The sequence below is a fragment of the Anolis carolinensis genome, chromosome 4 (assembly GCF_035594765.1).
Source record: "Anolis carolinensis isolate JA03-04 chromosome 4, rAnoCar3.1.pri, whole genome shotgun sequence".
NCBI classification, from domain to species: domain Eukaryota; kingdom Metazoa; phylum Chordata; class Lepidosauria; order Squamata; family Dactyloidae; genus Anolis; species Anolis carolinensis.
Genome location: NC_085844.1, coordinates 51,023,529 through 51,031,553, shown reverse-complemented (window position 1 = coordinate 51,031,553; position 8,025 = coordinate 51,023,529). Strand labels below are relative to the sequence as shown.

Genomic DNA, 8,025 nt, shown 5'->3' with positions numbered 1-8,025 from the left:
TCTTCCATATAATCCGTAGCATTTATGAAGCACTAGTGTTAGATTATGTCATGTCATCAAAGATTTCCCATTCATTTCACTGACAGGTTGGACTGAAAACAGTGGCAAATCAGGAGAGCATCAGAAGTAAGAATTCTTATAGCTAAAGACCAAAATATTCCTCTTTCACAAGGGATTTTGTGTTTTTAAAAAAGAAAACACCCCACATTCATGACTTTATTCACATTTCATTAAAGCAATGTCAACAGATTTTAATGATCTAATAAGGAGTTCAATATTATATAATGTTGCTATATTCATGCTGATAGTGTTACACACTTGCAACTTATTAGATAGCTCCGTGGGAGTTATAATTCATAGCATTAGCAATGACAGAGATATACTTGGAAATTCAAAACATGCATTCCAAAACAAACAAACCTGATGTCTAGGAACCCAGAAAAAGGAGGGTTTTTGATCCAGATGTGAGGCAACTGTGGCATGAGTCAATTGCAGGAACCAATGCAAAGAGACAGGAGCCTCACTAACAGTGATATTACAGGCCCTGAGTTATGATCCCGCTTTCTCTTTGAAATCAAGTCAGGTATCCCTTATCCATAATGTTTAGGACCAGAAATGTTTTGATTTTGGAATACATATAGTACATAAAGAGGAGATATCTTGGAGATGGGACCCAAGTTTAAACATTAAATTAGTTTCTGATATATTTCTTGTACAAATAGCCTAAAGGTAAGTTTATATATTTTAATAATTTTGTGCATGAAACAAAGGCTGTGTACACTGAATCTTCAGAAAGCAAAGGTATTACATTCCCTGCTACCCATGTAGACAATTCTGGATTTGGAGTATTTTGGATTTCAGAATTCCAGATAAAAGATGCTCAACCTGTATAATGAAACTGTGTGCCTCTGCCTTCCCATCCCCCTTAATATCCCTGTATTCTGCTGCAAACAGCAGAATTGGATGTGGGCTAAGTGCAGCCTTGCACACACTAGTGGACTCTGATCTGTCCTAGCCATCAATGTAAATGGTGATGAATGCTGGGAGTTACAGTATAACTTCATATGGAGGGCAACATAGGTCTCTTCTTTTAAATATATTTGGCAACAGAAATAGTGGTGGCACAGACAGACACATTTCTTTGGATACCTTTGTGTGAAAACTCCTCCCCACTGTATTAAATACTATTACGACAGCATCCCATATGCCAAGATGGCATATGTAGTTTTCCAGGACAGTGAATCTATGTTAGAAATGGCAGGTGCCATGGCAATAACACATTCTTGTTTTTCTTTTTCGTGTGTTGCCACCTGAGTGCTATGCTGACTCCTGTACTGTCGTGGAGAACATCAAGGTGCCAGGGAGGGAAGTGTCCTGGCTCAGATTAACAATCTGAAAAACAGAAATTGTGAGAGGAATTGCTGAAATCATTCCCACTACAAGTATGATGGATTTATATTTCAAAACTGTTTCAAGTGAATTTAGGTACAACCTCTGTTTTGTGTTCAGAGTTCAGCAGTAATGTCTATTCCCTATCTAAAATGCTTTAGAAAGTTTGTCACTTAACCAAAAAAAGAGTTTTATCATCACGATAAAAATCACTATAAAATTGACCATGTTTGAGTGGGAAGAATTATCAGAATGACAACGCATCTCTATCTTCTTCTCCTGCGTTCTTCACTGCCCAGCATTCACAATCATAAATAGAAATAGGAAATACAACACATGAACAATCCTAACTTTAGCATTCAGTGATATAGTTCTGTATTTGAGGATCTTGTCCAGTTCCTTCATTGCTACCCTTCCTAATCCTAGTCATCTTTTTAGTTCTTACAGACTCCATTCTGATTAATATATGAGCCATAGTATAGGAAATCTTTGACCATTTCTATGTCTTTATCATCTGCTTTAAAGTTTTGTAAATCACACATGTTCATTATTTTTGTTTTCTATTAGTATTCTATTGTAATATTCAGCAGCCTTCACCCTTTCATCCTTGCCATTCATCAACAATCATTTTAAGACTTTGCTTGAAGAAGCAGTGTATAAAACTTTATCCTGCACACACAAACACACACAAATAGAGCACCTGTGATTCCTGATACCCAGGGATCACAGCAGGTCCAGAAGCAAAGTGCAGCTGGTTTACAAGAGAGCAGAGAAAGATCTGGAACTTTAAAATGTATGGTTAGCCCATTCAGCACCAGAAATACACCTCTCAGCAATCAACACTGCAAATCAAATCCATATTTCACTTCACAAATCAAAGCATACCACACAAAAGTGTGTGCTTCAGAAAAACAAAGTGGTTGTTACTGCAGTCAAAAGTTATTTTACCTGCTTGGACAGGAGGTGTCAAACTCATTTTCATTGCTTGTACTTGCTTTACAGGCTGAGAAGTGGTAGCTACTTCCATAGCCTCTTCTTTTAAGCTTGGCTGAGGGAGCTGCAGGGTACTCCTGGGCTCCAGCTCTAATACTGGCCCTTCAACCAGCATCTTCTCACTTTTGATAACCAAACTATCCACAACACTTTGCCAGAGTGTCCTTCTGCACCACAAGAGCCCTTCAAGACAAGCAAAGAAAATGTTTCACAAGTTTCCACTTTCCACCATCAAAACATTTTTCAGGATGTCAGGAAATTACTGCAGCACCTAATTGTGGGGTCGCTAAGAAGACAAGACCACAAAATGAGGCTTATAGGCCACCAATGTGTACTGCTCCAGGAGTATATTGTCTTTTACAGCAGTATGGTGTTGCCCTACTTCTGGTCTCCCCATGTCTTCAGGACATTAAATGAATAATGTAAACCTTTACCATTCAATTAAATGTAGCAGAACCACAGCAGGGAAACAAACTGTCTCTTTCCTTGTTATCAGCAATCCAGATCAACCTTTCTTCCCCTTCAGGAATGTATAAAAAAGTGCCTTGTGTTCTGAATTTCCTTTTCTCAGCACATTTATAGCACTATGATTCTGCTTCAACTTCCATGGCAACATCTGCTGGAATCCAGGGTTGCAGTTCTGTGAGGTACTAAACCTCTTTAGTTGAGAATGTTAAACTTTTAACCTTAAACTGCAAATCCAAGGATTTCACAAGATGGAACCATGGCAATTAAAGTGAAATAGGGTTACCAAAAGAGGATTATGCCAAGCACTGGGGCTTCAGCACCAAAACCTGAGACCTAGGGATGTCTCTTTGCGATATCTGAAGGGGTGCACTAATCACATTTTAGGGTGATGTTGCATGGGGAAGCTCTGTAATACCCTGTTTCCCCAAAAATAAGTCATCCCTGGAAAATAAGACCTAGTAGAGATTTTGCTGAATTGCTAAATATAAGACCTCCTCTGAAAGTAAGACCTAGGAAAGTTTTTGTTTGGAAGCATGCCTGCTGAACAGAACGCCAGAGCATGCAGGATCGGTAAATGTATGTCCTATAGATTGTTGTACATGGAAATAATGGTAGTAACAAGAAATTCTTCTTAGGATTCACAGTTTGGCTGGTTATGCTGGTTTGTGATGACAATTACTGTACAGTATATAATAAATGTTCACTTTTTTGTCCAACAATAAATGTGAATTCTTCTTCATGGAAAGACATCCCCTGAAAATAAGACCTAGCACATATTTGGGAGCAAAAATTAATATAAGACACTGTCTTATTTTTGGGGAAACAGGGTATCAGTATGCATAATACATTAAGCATCCATCACAGTTGCATGAAGTGTATAAGTCAAATAAAAATGAAAATTTTTACAAATGATGGGGCGGGGAAGCTGGTTTCCAACTTTCCCAAGGCTGGTGGCACAAACCTGCCATTTGTTTGTTTATTGAATTTGTCTCAATTTGAGATCCATTTTTAACACATTTCTAGGTCCTCCAGTAAAATTGTATGGTCAACTACTGCCTGACATTGACCCTAAAATTGTGCTGAAATCCAGAAAAGCACAGTGAGATTTTTTTTCCAGTCACATATAAGGCAGCAACAGCGATGATGGTGGTACAGTAGAGTCTCACTTATCCAACACTCGCTTATCCAACATTCTGGATTATCCAACGCATTTTTGTAGTCAATGTTTTCAATATATCGTGATATTTTGGTGCTAAATTTGTAAATACAGTAATTACTACATAGCATTACTGCGTATTGAACTACTTTTTCTGTCAAATTCATTGTATAACATGATGTTTTGGTGCTTAATTTGTAAAATTGTTACATTCACACTTGCCTCAAGCAGACAAGAGTTCTTTCTCCCACCCTGAACTTTCCACAGATATATAAACCCCACTTGCCTAATTTTCAACAGACCTCACAACCTCGGAGGATGCCTGCCATAGATGTGGGCCAGACGTTAGGAGAGAATGCTTCTGGAACATGGCCATAGAGCCTGGAAAGTTCACAGCAACCCGGTTTCTTCTGCTTCTTTAGGCTTCCTGGCAAGTGTATGTTGTTGCCTTGCTTCACTTTGTACTGTCTTGTAACATGGGAGTGGAAGCTTTGGAATTGCTATCACTTTCTGGACTACCTTTGTGGGAACCACCATCCCTGGGTGTCTCTCCTTGTTTCTTTCTCTTAAAAGCCACCTTCTGCCCTTACAGCTGCCCACTATGGTCACAGGACTGAAAATGGGAGCCAGACTGGAAGTACCATAGAGCCTTAGTCCCTGGGAGAATTTTGGGTGATTTGCATCCAGTCCCCAATAATTTCTGAGTCCTGAAATGTTTAACAAGAGCAGTAACAAAATGGTTCCCCTCTTGACCTAAATTACATGCTTCTGAATAGAAAGGAGGGCATCACACTAGACATTGGATGCACTTAAATCCACTTTAGGGAGAGGCCTTTAAACAGCTCAGCAAGACAGGTCCTGGGCCTCACCAAACTACAAACCCCAGAATTCTGCAGGAGGCAGAAAGCGGATTTAAAGTGGATCCATGCTCTGGTGTGACGAGGCAGCAGGAGTGGGTTTGTGTCTGTGTGAGAGAGAAAAGAGACAGTTTTTGACAGAATTGCAATCGAATGCCTTTTGTGCTCATAGCGTTGTTTGGCGGGTACTGTGGTGGTAGTAAAAATAAATGGAAATGCCAGAGACATGTCCGCCACCCGTCATTCAAGGTGTTTGTTGTTGTTTTGCCTCTCATTCATCCATTCACTCCGTGCTTTGTCTATTGTCAATTAATGCCAAATGAGGACGTCTCCTCAGGGAAGGGAGGGAAACCTCGTTGGGCGGCGAAAAGGGACCCGCACCTCAGTCTCCACCTGTCTCCACGGGGCTGAACTGGGGAGCGAGGCACAACAGAGCAAAACAAAGGGGCCCAAAGAGGGCGAGAAGCCATGGCTGGCCCAGGCAGGCAGAGGCAGGCGTCTCTCCCACCCCAGGGCCGTCTTTTGGGGGAAGCGAGGAGAAATCCCCCGCCCGCCTTCATCCCAAGCGAGGTGACATCATCACCGCGCCTCGCACAGCCATTCCGGCTGAGGGTCCCCCCAGAATGCAAAGCAACCCCGGCTTTCCTTTTCATTTCAAAGGGCGGCTAGGAGGTGTGTGGGGGTGGGTAGGATCTCCTCTTCATCCCGTCTCCATGAGAAACCCTCAGGCGGCCGAGAAGCCGAGGAGACCTCCCTTCCCCACTATTCTTTTTCTTCTGACCCCCTTTTCCCGCCCTGAGACGCCGCTCTCCGTGCCTGCAAGCACCTCACCCAACCCCGGCTCTTCTCTTCCCCTCCCTCGCTCTTTGCTTCGTGTGTCGTACACCCCGTGCTTCTCCCATGCCCCCCCCCCTCTGCCGCCTTTTTCAGGCTCCTCTATCTGGTATATTCTCCACTTAGCCCCCAACCCTTCTCCCCATCTTCTTCCATCCACGTCATGCTTCCCTATATTTCAGTGGGTTGCTGTGAGTTTTCCAGGCTGTATGGCCATGTTCCAGAAGCATTATCTCCTGACGCTTCTCCCACATCTAGGGCAGGCATCCGCAGAGGTTGTGAGGTTTTTTGGAAGTTCCAAGATGGGAGAAAGAACTCTTGTCTGTTCGAAACAAGTGTGAATGTTGCAATTAATCATCTTGGTTACCACTGAAAAGCCATGAAGCTTCAAGGCCTGGGTAATTCCTGCCTGGGGGAATCCTTTGTTGGCAGGTGTTCGCTGGCCCTGATTGTTTCATGTCTGGAATTCCCCGGTTTCAGAGTATTGTTTTTTATTTACTGTCCTGATTAAAGAAAACAGGGGAATTCCAGACATGAAATAATCAGGGCCAGATAATTCTGCTCAACCAATTATTTCTCCAGGCAGAAATCTGCCAGGACTTGAAGCTGCAAGCCTTTTCAATGCTAATCATAGAATCCTAGAACTGGAAGAGACCTCATGGGCCATCCAGTCCAAGCCCCTGCTAAGAAGCATAAAAATGGCATTCAAAGCACCCCCGACAGAGGGCCATCCAGCCTCTGCTTAAAAGCCTCCAATTAATCAAGGTGTTCAATTGCAACATCCACACTTGCCTCAAGCAGAGAAGAGTTCTTTCTCCCACCTTGGACCTTCCATACATATATAAACCTCTCTTACTTAGTTTCCAATATACCTCTCAACCTCTGAGAATGCCTGCCATAGAGGCAGACGAAACGTCAGGAGAGCATGCTTCTGGAACATGGCCGCACAGCCCAGAAAACTCACAGCAGCCCAGTAATTCCGGCCATGAAAGCCTTCGACAACACCCTATATTTACCCCACCACCTCCACCCCCCTCCCGCCTCTTCAGGCTCCCCTGTCTGCCGCACCCCATATTTAGCCCCCAATCCCTCTCCCTATCTGTAATATTCCACACTCACCCCACTCTCTCTCTCTTTCCCCTCCTCTACTTCAGGCTTACAGATCTGCTGCACCCCATATTTAGCCCCCAACCCTCCTTCCCATCTGTTATATTCCATATTCACCCCACAATCTCTCTCCCTCTGCTTCAGGCTCCCATCTCTGCTGCACCCCATATTTAGCCCCCAATCCCTCTTCTCATCTGTTATAGTCCATATTCACCCACACACACTCTCTCCCTCTCTCTACTTCAGGTTTACATGTCTGCTGCACCCCATATTTAGCCCCCAGTCCTTCTCCCCCCCCCCCACGGTCTTGGCCTCCGCCCTTGGCTGTCCCTCCAGCCCCTGCGCCTCGCGTCCCTTCTCCTCTCAGGTGCCCTCGTCTCGCTCGCTCGCCTCCTACTCCTCCCTCGCTCCCTCCCTCCCTCTCTCCTTGCTCCTCTCTTCTGCTTTGGCAATACGTCATCCTTTTGCTCGAGAGGTCCTCCCCAGCCTCCCTCCTCCCCTGTCCTCCTCCTCCGCCTGCATCGCGAAGATGCTCTTCGGGCAAAGTGAATGGAAGCCCCCCTCCCATACACACACACACATACTTCTCCTCCCCCTCGCCCCTCCCTCCCCGTGCGCCCTCAAACGTCGGGCAACTCTCGGGCGGGAGGGCGGCTTCGTCTGAGCTTCACCAGCCGACCGGGCATGCGCACAGGCTGGCTGGGGCCGCGCCGAAAGGCTCTGGGCATGTGCAGAAGCCCAAAATGGGTACACTCTGAAGCAGGGCAATTTCGGCGATGACACCTGCAGCATGTGCCAGGAGCTGCAGCGAAAGCAGCGGCAGCAATAGCAGCAGGAGTCTCCGCCGCCGCCGCCGCGTCTGCTCCTGGTGCGCGGTGCGTCTCCCTCAAACTCGGTCTCCGAAGCGGTAAGAGGAGCAGGAGGAGCCCAAGTGGGGTCTCTTTGTGCCCCTCCTTGCCGGGTCCCCTCACCCCACCCCACCCCACACACCCTCCTTGTTTCTGTTGCGTGCCTGGTGACCTTAACAGAGTGTGCATTACCTCACAGGTAAATATCAGCTGATCCGTTGCAAGAGCGGCGGCGGCAGCAGCAGCAGCAAGAGCAGCAGCCAGGAGCCGGAGGAGCCCAGCGACCCAGAGAGCTTTTCTGGAGGTAGCCAGCCATCCCATCATCCCTCCCTTCCTCCCTCCCTTCCTTCCTTCCTTCCCCCATCCATTCCTT

General features: G+C 45.4%; 1 protein-coding gene and 1 long non-coding RNA gene across 5 annotated transcripts in view; one reads left to right on the top strand and one right to left on the bottom strand.

Moving 5' to 3' along the window:
- Positions 1-202: 202 nt before the first annotated feature.
- Positions 203-7,978, bottom strand: LOC103279491 (uncharacterized). 2 transcript variants are annotated; one of them, XR_506829.3, is made up of 3 exons: positions 7,845-7,978; positions 2,338-2,565; positions 203-1,392 (listed from the first exon to the last, which is right to left on the bottom strand). It is a non-coding gene; the product is annotated as an uncharacterized LOC103279491 (long non-coding RNA). The 2 variants fall into 2 exon arrangements; XR_010005993.1 differs by lacking the exon at positions 7,845-7,978 and adding an exon at positions 4,309-7,250.
- The window catches only part of dtna (dystrobrevin alpha), a 267,864-nt gene continuing 267,689 nt past the window's right edge, over positions 7,851-8,025 (top strand). Inside the window, exon 1 of one of the 3 annotated variants that reach the window (XM_062980387.1) lies at positions 7,851-7,956. The gene's annotated coding sequence lies outside the window, so the exon portion shown is untranslated. The remainder of the gene's footprint in view (positions 7,957-8,025) is intronic. The other 2 variants (XM_062980386.1, XM_062980389.1) reach the window with 2 other exon arrangements.